Source organism: Chelonia mydas, chromosome 4, assembly GCF_015237465.2.
Source record: "Chelonia mydas isolate rCheMyd1 chromosome 4, rCheMyd1.pri.v2, whole genome shotgun sequence".
NCBI lineage: Eukaryota > Metazoa > Chordata > Testudines > Cheloniidae > Chelonia > Chelonia mydas.
The window spans coordinates 52,883,961-52,899,514 of record NC_057852.1 but is presented as its reverse complement, the minus strand read 5'-3'; the positions used below and the strand labels follow the sequence as shown (position 1 = coordinate 52,899,514).

General features: G+C 45.9%; 1 long non-coding RNA gene across 1 annotated transcript; it reads right to left on the bottom strand.

Moving 5' to 3' along the window:
* Window positions 1–5,976: 5,976 nt before the first annotated feature.
* Window positions 5,977–10,002, bottom strand: LOC122465624. Its single transcript, XR_006290604.1, has 3 exons — window positions 9,877–10,002; window positions 6,539–6,683; window positions 5,977–6,187 (listed from the first exon to the last, which is right to left on the bottom strand). It is a non-coding gene; the product is annotated as an uncharacterized LOC122465624 (long non-coding RNA).
* Between the last annotated feature and the right edge of the window lie 5,552 nt (window positions 10,003–15,554).

The following is a 15,554-nucleotide window of genomic DNA, read 5'->3' as shown; positions in this document are numbered from 1 at the left end:
ACAGCCAGCTTTGAAGGGATCCCAGTGCTCCCTGCTTGGTACACAGCTTTGTTTGCATTAGGTGGCAGAAGTTCAGTTAATGACCCAGCTACAAGTTAAGATCTAATGGAAGTTCGCTAGGTGTGCACTCACAAAGTCAGTTGACATATGGTTGACCATGTCTGCTGTGACTAGATGAGTGTTATAAATGGTCAGTTGTGGAGTGGAGCTGCCCATATGCTATTAGTACTACAAAGCCAGTATAGGGGTGGCTGTGCTAGGTTCTTCTGCCTTATACCTTGTCAGCTAAGCTTGGTTTGCACTGGTGATGATGTAACAGGCAGAAAAGAACTTGACATAATTTTGAAATCCCAGGCTTCGTTTGTAGAGCCAGCAGCTCGAAAAGTCATCTTTTGATTTGTAAATTGAACAGATAACACATGAAGGTCACCGGCAGTGAATAATATGGAAGCCAATGATACTACTTGTAGTCACTTTCCTGACTGCATCTATTCATGTTCACATGCAGTTTGGAAAGTCCCAGGGAAAATCCAGAGGAGCGTATCTCACAAACACACTCTCACAGAGGCTTTTTTTTAAAATGGATTGTCTTAGCTTACACAACAACAAATCATAAGAAGAAATATCTTGTCCTATGTGGGTTTTTTGTGGTGAGTTTCCATTTTCCTTGTCAATGAGCACTCATCTCTGCATTGCCCCAACTCCCTGTTGACATGGTATTACCAATATATGAAAGGGTGGCACAGAACTATAGTTTGTGACTCTCAGGTGTGTCTACACTGAGATGAAAAACCTGTGGCACCAAGTCTGAGCCCCGGGTCAGCTGTTTCGGGCTCAAAGGGCTCGGACTGCAGGGCTAAAAATAGCAGTGTAGACACCTGGGCTCAAGCTGGATCCACAGCTCTGCAACTCTGTGAGGGAGGAGGGTCTCAGAGCTGAGGCTCCAGCTTGAGCCCAGGTGTCTACACTGCATTTTTGTAGGTCCTCAGCCTGAGTCCCACAAGCACGAGCCAGCTGACCCAGATCAGCTGTGGGTCTTTAACTGCAATGTAGACATACCTCAAACATTTCCATGAAGGAAATCTTAGAATATTCATTCTTATGCTAAAATAACCACCACACTTTTTTAGTTGGCACTAAAGTTTTTAACACTGTCTAGTCTATTTTGTGCAGATGCCAGATAAATTGCTGCTGAATTAATATCACAGTAAAATGTAAAATCTATTTGTCTGGTGCCCAAACCTGTGAGGTGCTGAGAGCCCTGAACTCCCATTGATCACAAATCAATAGGAGTCCAGGACACTCACCACCCTGCAGGTGCAGTTCAGAATCAGGTGCACAAAAGAAAATGGAAAACATAGGCCCTGATTGTGCAGTCAGCTCTGTGTAGGCCCTTAAGGTCCACCTGCCCTGAGCTCATTGCAGGACTGGGGCCTTATTTTTACCTCCTGTCCCTCTCCTCTGCTGGAAGACTTTCACCGCTGTCAACAGTGTTCACAAATTTTGCTTGAGTGAATTGAAGATTGTGGTTAATCAGAACCTATGAATAATTCACACAGACCTTTATTTTTCCTTCATCAAAATACGATGCTCTTTAGGTAAGGTTAAAGCTAGCCTTGCCCCCATCAAAAGTCCCGTTTGTTTGTTTGTTATAATCACTGCACTGCTCCCATCACCACCACTAACTTCCCCCAAAATAAACTAATCTTGCTGAACACTTTTTGCAGGACACTAAAAATGAGCAGATGAAAGTGACTCCAGGAGCAGAGAGAATGATAGAGAGGGGACATGGGATGGAATCAGGGAAAAGAGGGCATGGAATGTTGGTTCAGGGAAATGTAAATTATTGGAGGATCCCTTGAATTGGAAACAGGATTTTATCCTCTAAATGTTATTAGAAGGCAGAGCTAAAGCAGGCTGGCTGGGTGGTGCATGTTTGGGGTGGGGTTAGAGTGAGAGATGAAGGATTCTGTGGCAGTGGGGAGCTGGCTGGATCCTTTAATTGTTCATGTCCAGACATTCTGATATTTGGGGTGTTGGTTTTGGGGTGTCACTGGACTCTGGTGATTCACTTTCAAACTCAATTCTTTTTTAATGAAGATATTTGTTTACAAATTTATTCAAGGTGTTTATTAATCTGTAAAGCCCTAAATGGTTTGAGTCCTAGCTACCTTTTCCCTGTGTACATGAGGCCCTCTGATGTGCTTTCGCTAACAGTCCAGATGTACATGTCTAGGGATTGGAGGTGGGTGTTCTTACTGGAAGATCATTGTCTCTGAGTTGCTAACCTTCAAGGGTTGGTGAAAACCTACCCGCTTATTCAGGCTTTTGCTTGAGATGGATATAGTTGTACTTCTGTCTCTTATGAGGGAAATCTCATTTTCAGTTGTCATTTGATATAGTAACGTCATATTGTTTATATTTATACCTGTGCCCAGAGACAAATGATGCACTTAGTATTAAAAATAGAAAAACAAATGAATTCATTAGTAAAATAGAGTTTCCATGCCTTGTCACATAAACACCCCTCCCCCCTTCCCATTCACATTAATGCACCCACCCACCCATAAAATAACAGAGAGAGAGTGGAGAAGCAGTAGCACTATTTGGCCCCAGTAATAGGTTCTCACAGCAGTGGTCCAATATAGCAACTGCTGGAAGTAACAGGAAGGAGTCCTGCAACTGAGGGCTTGTCTACAGAGTGAGTTAGTGTGTGGCAAGCCAGGGGTGTGAATCTATAGCAGACTAGCTTGCCATGCGCTTGCTGAAAGCCTAAACCAGAATAAAACCACCCTAGAAAAAGACGGTTCCTTGGAGGAAGTGGTAGGAGAGAGAAAAGCTTGTGGCTACAAGCAAACAGAAAGTCAGCTCTGCAAAGAGAAGTAATACACAACCTTGACAGCAGCACGGGCATTGTGCCTAGAGCCCGAGGGCAGAAACTGCTTTGCATGTACATTACAAACTGATGCAAAATTTATGTCAATCCCCCAATGAGAGAGAGACACTAGTATGAACAGAAGATTTAACCAACCTTAAATTTGCTGGATATATTGTCTTGCTGCTTCCTTCTGTCCATTTTTGTTTTCATTTTTCTCTTCTCCACACACACACTTCCATTAAGTTCTATCCTCTTCCTCATCACTTTTTCTCTCTGCTTCCCCATCTCTTCCCTTTATTCCTAGACTCCTCCACATTCTTCTCTCTTCTATTCCACTCTTCCCCCTTCTCCAGTCCTTCCCATTCCTTCTCTTTAATTTCTATTCTCATGAGCCCTGGTTGAAGGAAGAATAGTACCTCCCTCTATCCTAAAGGAAATGGCTGATCCAGCCCCTGAAGGGAAACTAGTATGATGGGTCAAAGACAAAGCTATGATCTGTGCCCTGATGTCAGGAGGCAATGATGAGTGGTTCACTTATCCTACTTCTACACTAGCAAGCATGGTCAGGTAATTGACCATGTACATGCTCACGCACGTTCCACATACCCATGCCAAGTGTCCACATATGCTGCACTGGACACAGGTATTTGCTGTGTCCATATGCATACCTGTGTCCACACTACCTCTTTTTGATATACAACATTAGCACTATCATTTCAGGGGCAGTATCCCAGGATTCTGTGTGTCACAGGAGACAATTTAGGAACCCCCTTGCTCTGTGTTGGTACTATCTGCCATCTTCACACATTTGACAGCAGTTCCTGTTCATCTCTTCCCTCCTGCCATACTGAGTGGAAGACAATGAGCAAGCAAATAGTGATGTGGTTCTGCTTCTGCTCCTTCTCCTTCTTGCATGATAAACATTTCTTGCAATGGAGTATTCGATCCTTGAGATTCAGTACAGAACTTGTTGACATGCTGAAGACTGGTGACCTAGAAGGTGACTGACAATCTACTCCAGTTCCATGGAACAGATATGGTGACTGCCGATATGTATGCCCATGGGTAGACCACTGCTTCTGGTCCAGGAGAGCCAGCACAGTGTGGTGGGATCACATCATTTTGAAAACCTGGGATGATGAGCAGTGGCTTCAGAACTTCCAAATGAGAGAACAGACTTTTTTCACAGAGCTCTGTGAAGAGTTTGCCCCCAACCTTCCTGCGTCAGAGCACTGGGTTTCAGAAAGCCATACCGGTGTAGAAGCAAGTGGCTATTGCCCGGTAGAAGCTAGCAACACCTGAAAGCTACCAGTCAGCTGCAAACCAGTTCAGGGTTGGGAAGTCCACTGTTGTGATTGTACGGGTTGGTGAGGCAATCAATATTGTCATCTACCTAAGGTAATTGCCATAACCTGAGTACCAGAAATTGTAGCTGGATTTCAAAGGACGGGTTTTCTGAATTAAGCAGGGACCAGCAATAGCACCCACATGCCAATATTTTGGCCACTAAAAAGGGCAAGTGAGTATGTGAACCAAAAAGGTTACTATTCAGTCATTCTGCAAGGCTTGGTAGGCCACAGAGACAGGTTCATGATCACATACATTGGAAACATATGAAAGCTTCATGATGCCAGGGTGCTAATGAGATCAGGATTGTACTTCGGGGGAAGGGGGGAAGAAGGAACTTTATTCCACAGACACTACATGGTTCTCTCTGGTATGCCTGCCAACAGTTATTTGGGGGACGCCTGTGACAGATTTGGTCACAGAGACCACCTTGGGACTGTCACCTGATGTGCTGAAGCTACCTCTGAGCCCGTTTCCCCTGTCAGCTTGGGCCTCCAGCACCCTGTCTTCTTGAGCCAGACACATTAGCCTGCTGCAACACAGACCCAGATCTGGTGCACGTCCCCAAAGCTGCAGGCTTTAACTGAAAACCACTCCCCTGACCAACATAAGTTTCGTTGGCAGAAGCACTGGTGAGGACAGCAATATGTCGGCAGGAGAGCATCTCCCGCCAACATAGCTACAGCCGCTCGTTGGGGGTGGTTTAATTTATGCCGATGAGGGGAGCTCTCGCCTGTTGGCCTAGAGCGGCTACACGGGAGACCTTACGTCAGTGCAGCGGTACAGCTGTGCTGCTATAAGGTCTGTGTGTAGATATGACCTCACTCACTGTTCAACGTCTAATGTCTTTAATTGTGCTTCCTTGTTCTGTACATGAACCAAGCCAAAAATAAGCTCCTTTTTCTGTTCTGTGACTTCTGTGGCTGTTAAAACTACCAGTGTGTTCTGCGCGCATTTCACTTTCCCCATCCCTCGGGTGTATGCTTTGGAATCTGGATATTTATGAACCTGGGAGGACGGGGTCAAATGGGCATGGGAGGGACAGAGAATTCTTTGCAGTCTTACAGCACCAGAGAGTTACACAAATCAAAGTCATGTGCTCTGAATCATAGGGCCTTATGCCGCACCTGACAAAAATGTCCTGGAAGTCAGGAAGGGTCACACACAAGTCCAGGAAATGTAATATTTATGAAAAGTGATACATGTAACTTAAAGTGAAGGTTCTTTTATTTTTATTTTTATTTTATTTATTTATTATAAAGGGACTGCAAATGAAAACACAGTGGGTCTGACTCCCTGAGCAACGTGCAAACAATGTCTCTGAGCCCATCTTCTTGCCCTTCCTCTCCCACTCACCCTGACAGGGGACTGCCCAATGGGACAAACGGGGACATCTCCAGTGAAGCATTTGGGGGCCAAACACAGGCTGGGCTTCAGAAACTGCATGGGGCTCATCATTCCCCACCTGCTCAGGAGGGTTCCCGTTGAAGGGGTTTTGAGTCCTAACAGAGGGTGGGTGTTGTCCCAGGAATCCTGCAGGTTCCTCCCAGTCACTTGGGGGTTAGATCCTCTGCCTCAGCAGCACCCATGGTGGCAGCTGGAGGAGAAGTAGCAGGAAAAGGGGGTGGTGCCAGTTCGAGAGGAGCAATGGCCACAGAAGCAGGTCAGACCCAAAATTATTTGGGCAGTCACTCATACTACTGGTGGCCAAAGGGAAGGGGAAGATCCCTTGATGCCATATTTTCTGGCATATGTCCTGCTTCAGGAACTGATTCAGCAGTGCATGCTCCTGCTGAGGAGCCCAATCCTTCTGAGCCCTGAGGGATTCAAACTGCTGCTGGTTTCTCCTATCCATAACAATGGCCAGGACCTCCAGAGTCATCCTCCATCTGTTTCTGCTTTGGTGCTGCTCCTGCCTTCCCATTGGAATGGTTTCCCTCTAGGCAGCCAAAGGTCCTACCACTTCAAAGACAAGGCGAGTTGTATTTTTCCTTTCAAAGAAGCTAAGAAATCCCCCTACATAACATGACTGTGCTGCAGAGGGCCACAATAGTGATACTTTTTAGCATTTCAGGACTGACTACTATACTATCCCTGGTTCTCAGACCACTTTTGCAGCCCTTGAGGAAGGAGCAGAGGCTAATAATGGTAAGACACCTATAGTGATGTTTTATAAAAATATATAATGTTTACAGTGTCTTAAGAGGGCACTTGGTGGGGGGCTCAGTTCCTTCCAGGGGTTACGTTGCCAGTTATCAATTTCTTCTTTAAAAGCTGGCCATCATCTAGAGAACACACAGGTTTTCAACTTACCAGAATGGAAAAGGGAGGCACATCTCCCGTCCTGTGGAGATGAACCAGCAATCTATGCCAGAGAGATGTTTCTGCTAATGGTCACCCCTCTCCATATCCCTGAACCACCTAACCCCTCCCCTTGCATCTCCAGAAAATCCAGACCCTGTGTCCAGCAAACAGTGGTGAAAGGGAAAGAAAGAGAGACAGCAACTTTATTTTGTTCCCCAAACTGTCCGATCAATACCACAAGCTGCTTGCCTCTCCACTGCAAGGGGACACTGCATTTACTCGGGCAACTGCCAGAGTGGATCCTTCAGCCGTTGTGCTTCTCCCAGCTTCTGCATGCAGCATGGCTGAGAGTGGGGAGATGTCAGACACCAGGGACTGGGAATGGTTTAAAAAATAATCTCCAAAGGGCAAAAGGACAATCAAAGGACTCCCTTTCCCTTTGTTCACTCTGCTTCTACCTGCCTTTCTACTTCTACAGCAATGCCACATCTTGAGGTCCCACCACTTAACCCAGCTCTCAGTGATTTCAGCAGTCGGTGGGGTTCTCTCACTAGTTGTGCAGGCTCTGAGGGCTCTTTCAAATGTATATCTTTTATTTCAAAGTGGTTTTGTTTATCCCAAATCAAATTGAATAGACTCTTCTTTCTAATTATAAATTCATCATTCTGTTAGTTCTTTGCCCCCAATTTCTTCCTATATTTTCATATAAAGGTAAATCCACTTCTGTTTGGTGCGTGTTGGACTACATTGTATGGATTAGATTGTGGCTGCCTCTTGCATTGGTGCAACTTTGTTCATGCAAATACACCTCTCTGCACAAGGGCCAGTGACAATCACAGTTTGTATGTGAGTGAAGCAGGGCAGTTACCCTGCTCCTAGAAAAAAGCCTGGGTTGATTGGGGAAGCAGCCACAGCTGGGGCCATGCCCCAATCAGGCCACACCTGGCCCTGTTATAAGGGCCCAGGGAGGAGCTGGGTCAGTCTCTGTTTTGACCTAGCTGCCTGAAGGAACACAGGGTACCTGAGACTGACCACTGCTAGGGAAAGGCCAGACTGGAGCTCCCCAGACTGAGGCCTTGGTTAAGGCCCAAGGCAGGTACTGGGACTAAAGAGGTAGCCTGGGAATAGGCAGAGGTAGCTGGTCCAACCCACTTGCCAGTGATGAGTGGCCATTATGCTGCAGTCTGCCCCAGAGAACAGGGGCTAGATGATGACTGGCAGTAGCCACTGTGGCAAGGTGGGCTTAGAGGGTTGGGGGTTCCCCTGGAAGGGGAGACCCAGACCATGGTGGGGTAGTGTGGCGGCAGAACCCTGAGGAAAAGGGCACCAGGGTCCAGGAGGGACATGAGGCCAGTGACAGGCGAGACACTGGCTAGTAGAAGGTGCTCTGTATGCTGGAGAGCTAATTCCTGAGATGACCAGCAGGAGGCGCTGCAGTGGTGAGTCTTCACTGCACTACAGGGAGTACGGGAGCTGTTCCCTCTTAGTGCCTTACTGTAAAGGATACAAGGAGGAGTTAGGCTACTGGGATTGCAGCTCTGAACAACCCCCTACTCAGGGTCAAGACTCTATGGCACACTTGGACATTGAGCAAACAATTTATTGTTAGCCTTTCAAACAGGACTTTCTTTAAAATCACAGGGTTAAATGTACCCTGGTTGTAACTCTCTTAGCTTCAATGGATTTACATCAAGGATGACTATGATTCAGATTCTCAAATCTCTTTGCTGCTTAGCCCTGACCTTTGACCTTCCTGTTTGCAAAATGATTGGTTCCTAGGAATGTAAAGATTCTTGATTATTTTTTTAAATAAATACAACGGCAAGATATGAGTTTCCCTGAACTGTGTCACAACTTAGTATTGTGCAGCATTTCTTTCATGTGAAAGTATATGCAGTACATTTCTTGCCAACTTCCCTTCAAATCTAAACTGTGAATTGTTCCTCTTTTTATACTGACTGCTGTTAAGTATATTCTTTAGAAACAAATGCTACATTTATTTTTAATTAATGTTTATACTAATTGTTAAATGTTTCTCTCTCTCTCTTCCCCCTACCCCCCTCCATTGGGCCTACACAGACTTACACCAGCTGAGGATTTGGTCCATAATTCTTCAAATAACTGTTCCCAAATTGGAAATTGTGCGCCTAAAATTAAGCATCTAAACCCATATGTAGGGTCCAACATAAATGGCTTGATTTCCAGAGGTTCTGAGGACCCATGGCTCCAGTTGAAGACAATTGCAGCTGTGGGCGCTCAGCGTCTCTGAAAATCAGTCTCTTTGGGGCCTACATATAAATTTAGGTATTTCACTTTAGGTGCTCAAGTTAAAAAGGTTGGCCATAATTCCTAGCATGATAAGATAAAGAATACTTGTATATTAACATTGTGGGGAAAAGGGCCTGTTGTCTCTGTAAAACATAAACCCTATTAAATCCCCCAGGATGCTTCCAGAAGAATCAACTCCAACACAGATTTCCTGTTCAGAATCCACCCAGTTAGGAAGCAGGCACTCCACCCAGACTAGTTCCTCACTGATTCTGCCCTTACTATACTCTCTCCTGGATTGTGATGGTAAAAAGAGATGTCTCTAGAAGGGCTTTGAGGCAAATGTCAGAGAAATCCTGTTCCTTAGAGCGGCTGAAAAATTTTCCAGCAGAACTTCTGTGGGAACATGTTGATTTTTTTGACATAATTTTGTTTCAAAAATGGAACAAAGCCTTTTAATGACGTTTTGATGATGTTCTGTTTCAACATCTTGAGAAGGGGATATTCCAATTTTTTGTCTTGAAATGTGTTCTTTTTGAATTTTTTTAAATTGTATTTATTTTAAAAAGTCAAAATTAAAACAAAACATGCTGATTTGAGCCAAAACAAAAATTCCAGTTACTGGAAAAATGTTTTTAAATTGTTTTCATCCTGATTAGGAACAAAAACAGATGATATCTTAAAATTTTTCAGAGGGGGGATTCTGGTTGCCACACAGCTTTACTGTTCCCCTTCCACAATTGCCACCTATGTTTGTTCTCTCTACTCACTTATCCTGGTGCAGCAGAAGCATATAGCTGGGAGAATTATTTTTTAGTAATTCAACAAATTCTAGAAATGTTGTTGTTGAGTCCAGCCTGAGTTTCCAAGCAAATCAGTCATGGTTCATAGTATAATTATAGAGATAGTGAAAACTGTAGTATAGATCAGGTTGAAAACCAGTTGGCATGGTAACTCCATGTTTTCAGATGTTTATAATGTTCCCAAAACATTTCCTTCTGAGCTGAAACTTATAAGTGGTCTCAACTCACAGAAGGCTTTTTTTCAGGTGGAAGGAAATGTCAAGAAATTCCACTTACCTATTTTTGAGGTCAGCAGGGATGGGAAAATCAAAAACTTCTCATTTGGGGAACAAAATTGTAATTATACTTCTCTAGACAAAGATGGGGGGGGGACTACCAATCAATCTGAAACTTTTTAGATATGGCAAATAGTTCTTAATGTGTAGAGTAGAGGTGCAGCTAGGCTGAGGGAGCGAGGGGGAAGATGGTTATAATGAACTAAGAAATCACTCTGAAGCCCTCTCGGGGGGCCATCTAAGATTTCTACCAGAGCCTTATAAAGTGGAGCTCCCTGTGACATCATTGCACCACCTTCTCCCTGCACAGCCCCACAAGTACAGAGGTTGTTGCTCTCATTAAGGAGGAAACTGGGGCCATCAGGAGCTGCTGGTCTCAAGTTGTTGCTGAGATAATTTACATGAGGCAGATCATCAGGTGTCCCTCTGACCTACCCAGAGCAATAGAATTCTATATCAACAGCGAGAGCAAGAGAAAACTATGGGCACAAAAATAATATTTTTGGTGCATTCTGGAATATTCTGCCAATTCCAGCCTTTCATTAACAAACATGCAATTTCTATATTTATCTGTTGCAAAGCTACATCTATCATAATGTAAACTGGGATGTTGGTAATGTGCTCCCTCTGTGACTTTCAGGCTTGATCTACACCCAGAAATTGCCATGATTTAACTAAATTGAGTTCCACACTGATTTAGTTAAATTGGCCCAACCCCCTTGTGTGGGCACTCTTATGTTGGTTTAAGAATGGCTGATATCAGTTTAGTTTAATTTGTTTTTTGTTACTGAATTAAGCGAATATCAATATCAACCACTCTTCCTGGTAGCTTGGGGACAGCTGAGAATCAGAGGTAAGGGAAAAACAAGTGTCCCAAACTACTAGGAGGCTTAAGGTGAGGTTGATGGTCATGTCTGGAAGGGGAAGAAATCAGAAACACCAACTCACTCTCCATTTTTAGTTAGTGTGGTGTATGGGCTTTTAGTCCTGTACAAAAATGAATGTTCATAAAAGATATCACAACATTCTTCAGTCAAACATTGATAACTTATTTATGGGGCTCATTTGGAAATGAGTACAAACCAATTAATTTATCTGATTTTGTAGATTCCAAGGCTAGAAAGGACCTCTGTGATCGTCGCATTCGATTTCCTATATATCAGAGGCCATAGAACTTCCCCAAAATAATTCTTTTTGAAATAGAATGTTGTAAAACATCCAATCTTGATTTAAAAATTGCCAATGATGGTGAATCCACCATGACCCTTGCTAAATAGTTCCAATGATTCATAAGTGGGGCCCTACCAAATTCAGGACCGTGAAAAATGCATCATGGACCATGAAATCTGGTCTTGTGTGCTTTTACCCTGTACTATACAAACTTCACGGTGGAGACTAGTGTTTCTCAAACTGGGGTTCCCAACCCAAAAGGGAGTCACAGAGGGGTTGCAAAGTTTGTTGGGGGGGGGGGGGGGGGGGGGGGGGGGGGGGGGGGGGGGGGGGGTGTTGTGTCACGGTATTGTCACCCTTACTTTTGTGCTGCCTTCAGCGCTGGATGACTGGAAAATGGCAGCTGCTGGCCAAGGGCCCAGCTCCGCAAGCAGCGGCACAGAATTAAGGGTAGCAATACCATATCGTGCCATCTTTACTTCTGCACTGGTGGTGGTGGTGGCGCTGTCTTCAGCGGCCAGTATGTCCCTCGGCCCACGCTGCTTCCAGCAGCTCCCATTGGCTTGGAGCAGCGAACCGCGGCCACTGGGAGCCGCGATCGGCCGAACCTGCTGACGCGGCAGGTAAACAAACCAGCCTGGCCCGCCAGAGGCTTTCCCTGCACAAGCGGCGGAACAAGTTTGGGAACCACTGATATAGGGGAAGTCGAAATACCCATTGTGATCTTTGGAGACCCCACTTACCCTTTAATGCCATGGCTCATGAAACCCTACACAGGGAGCCTTGACAGCAGCAAGGAGCAATTCAACAACAGGCTGAGCCAGTGCAGAATGACTGTGGAGTGTGCTTTTAGCCATTGAAAGGGCCGCTGGCGCTCTCAATACGGGAAGCTGGACCTGGCCAATAACCGCATCCCCGTGGTTATAGCCGCGTGCTGTACTCTCCATAACATTTGTGAAGTGAAGGGTGAAAGATTCACTCAGGCATGGAACTCAGAGGTTCAACACCTGAAGGCTGAATTTGAACAGCCAGAGGGCAGGGCTATTAAAGGGGCCCAGTGTGGGGCTGCAAGGATTAGGGATGCCTTGAGGGAGCAATTTGGGGCTGAAAGCCACCAGTAAAGACTGGTGCCCTGAACGGGAGTGAAGTGCAGTCGTTCCAATGTTAGTAGGAATCTGTGTTTGCTACGTATGGTACGCTGACTTGCAGTGCCTGTTTCTTTCCTGAACTAAGGTATCTTTTATGTTACGCAATAATAAAAAATGTTTTCAAAGCAAAAAATCCATTTAATGAAAAGAAAATGCATTTATTGAAAAGAAACACAACTGTTTGGGAAACACAAAGGACAAGGGGATGAGGTGGGGAATGGTTCAATCACAGATTTGAGTATGTCCTGTTCTCATACTCAGCCTTTCTGTCTGGAGTGCTGTGCAATGAGTGCTGCACTTCAAGCTGGCTAAAATGCCTGGTGATGGGGTTGAGTGCAGTGGGTAAGGGTCGTAGTTTTCAGGGCTGGGTGGTGAAGCTACAGGTGTTTGAGGCAGCTGGTGGCGATAAGAATCCGGATGTTGGGGAAAGTGGGTTGGAGGTGACATGGGGGCAAGGGAAAGAGTTTTGGGACAAGGCCTCCCCCCCCTCCCCCGCAGTAGTGTTCCACCTGCATGGCTATGAGTACCTGTGTTGAGTCCTCTTGGAGCTCCATAATGCTTAGCAGCCTCTCCGTGCTTTGGTGCAGGCGATCCACATTCTGCTGGCGGATCCTCCTTTCACTCTGCCACTCCTGTGCTTTTTGATTTTCATTAAGGGACTGCTGCATTACTTCATGCAGCATGTCTTCTTTCCTTCTACATGGCCTCTTCCTAATTCTTTGGAGTCTTTCGTCTGGTGATAACACGAATGGCTGAGATCTCAAGGTTGCATCTGTAAAGGCAAAATGCAACACTTAACAGAGGCAGCATTGTTCATACCAGACAGAGCAATGATTCACCCATACTTAAAGACAAGCACAGTCTACATAATAGCTTAATTTGCCTGTCCCAAAGTGAGTGCACATAACCCACAGGAGCCCCAAAATGGTGAGTAAGCACAGGGGCAAGGGGGACTGATTGTTTCATGGCTGTACTGTCCTCTGGGTTTCTGTGCCTAGGGGAGAGCTACAGGGGCAGCGGGCCCCTATACTGAACACTGTCCCCACATTTTCCATAGGAGTTCGTCCTGGAAGATATCTCGCTGCTGAGGATGACCTGGGAAGCAAGGGAGAGTCTTTTACTGTAATATGGCTTCTGCCCTGGCCCATATGCAGCCTGCATGTATGCAGCAATGGTCCCACCGCCCCTCACAGCACAGTGGCATGGACATGTTAGCCTCACTGGGACAAGGAGTACAGTAGCTCTCCCAAGGAACCTACATAAGCGCATTGCCCAGCTTCTGCATGAGACCTTTGAAGAGATTACTGAGGCCGATTACCGTGATGTGAGAGGGCACATCAACATCCTATTCTGCATCTATGCATGCATGCAGCCCTAACCCTCCTCGCCCCAAGAGCCTGCACCGAACAACTTCCTTCCCAAAATAAAAGCCGCTTTCCAGGCACCTTCTCTGGTGTTTGTCCTTCCCCAAGCATTGGCCGCTGTGACTGGCTACCTTTCTTCTGGCTTGAGAACAGCTACTGGCTGCGTGCATCTAGGATGCCGGGGTGTCTCCCTCCTCCTCAGCACCCTCGCTCCTTCTTTCCTCCTCCTGCCTTGTTGAATGGGGCTCTGAAGTGCCCATGGTGGTCCTCGGAGTGGAGGTGGGGTCTCCCCCAGTATTGCGTCCAGCTCTTTGTAGAAACGGCAGGTGGCGGGGGCATCACCGGAGTGGCAGTTTGCCTTGTGGGCTTTGTGGTAGGCATTCCGCAGCTCCTTCACTTTAACCCTGCACTGCTGCGCATCCCAGTCATGGCCCCTTTCCGTCATGGCCCCTTTCCGTCATGTCCTTTGATATCTGCCCGAAGGTATCGTAATTCCTATGGTTGGAGCGCAGCTGGGACTGGACAGCTTCCTCCCCCCAAACACTGATGAGGTCCAGCACCTTGCCATTGCTCCATATTGGGGATCGCCTGGCGTGTGGAGGCATGGTCACCTGGAAAGATTTGCTGAAAGCACTCCATGCCTGGCTAAGCAAACAGGAAGGAGATTTTCAAAATTCCAAGAGAATTTAAAGGGCGGGTCTGATGGTTGGTCACCTGAGGGCAGGGCAGTAGAGGTCAAAGTGATGACCAGAGTGACTGGAACTGGAATTGTGGGACACTTCTGGAGGCCGATGAGAGCGCGTTAACAGACCAGGGCGTCCACACTGGTGCTGCGGCGCTCCAGCCAGGGCACAGCAAGCGTTATGCCTCTCGTCAAGGTGAATTACCAGGAGCACTCCAGTTGCGGAGTCCAGGCACTCCACGTTCCTTGCCAGTGTGAATGCGTCATGAGTTAGGCGCCCGGGGCCGCTTTAATGCACTCTAACTTGCAAGTGTTGCCAAGCCCTATAGTTAAACCACATTAAACCCCAGTGTAGATACACTCATTCAGAATTCAAGTGATCTTAATTTGGTCTAGTTTATTTCACTTTGGAAGTGAATTGAATTAAATTAAATTAAACCAAATTAAGGCTGCTTTAATTCTGAATAAGAGTGTCTACACTTGCAGAGGTTTCAGAGTAGCAGCTGTGTTAGTCTGTATTCGCAAAAAGAAAAGGAGTACTTGTGGCACCTTAGAGACTAACCAATTTATTTGAGCACAAGCTTTCGTGAGCTACAGCTCACTTCATCGGATGCATAAAGTGGAAAATGCAGTGAGGATGTTTTATACACACAGACCATGAAAAAATGCGTGTTTATCACTTCAAAAGGTTTTCTCTCCCCCCACCCCACTCTTCTGCTGGTAATAGCTTATCTAAAGTGATCACTCTCCTTACAATGTGTATGACAATCAAGGTGGGCCATTTCCAGCACAAATCCAGGGTTTAACAAGAACGTCTGAGGAACAGGTAACCTATTTCCCCTTGTTTTTTCCTACCCCATCCCCACCACTGACCAGCCAGACACACAGGCCATTGGGCATATTTACTGCTAATAGTCAAAGATCAATTAATTGCCAAAATTAGGCTATTCCATCATACCAGCCCCTCCGTAAACTTAACAAGCTTAGTCTTGAAGCCAGATATGTCTTTTGCCCCCACTGCTCCCCTTGGAAGGCTGTTCCAGAACTTCACTCCTCTGATGGTTAGAAACCTTTGTCTAATTTCAAGTCTGAACTTCCTGATGGCCAGTTTATATCTATTTGATCTTGTGTCCACATTGGTACTGAGCTTAAATAATTCCTCTCCCTCCCTGTATTTATCCCTCTGATATACCTGTATTCCTCCTCACTAGTCCACCACTGGAACCTACTCTTAGGCTTCCAACTCCCCAGACATTAACTCTCTTGGGCAGAGACACGTGTCTCACTCTCTTCTGACCAAGGTTTTTCTAGGCTG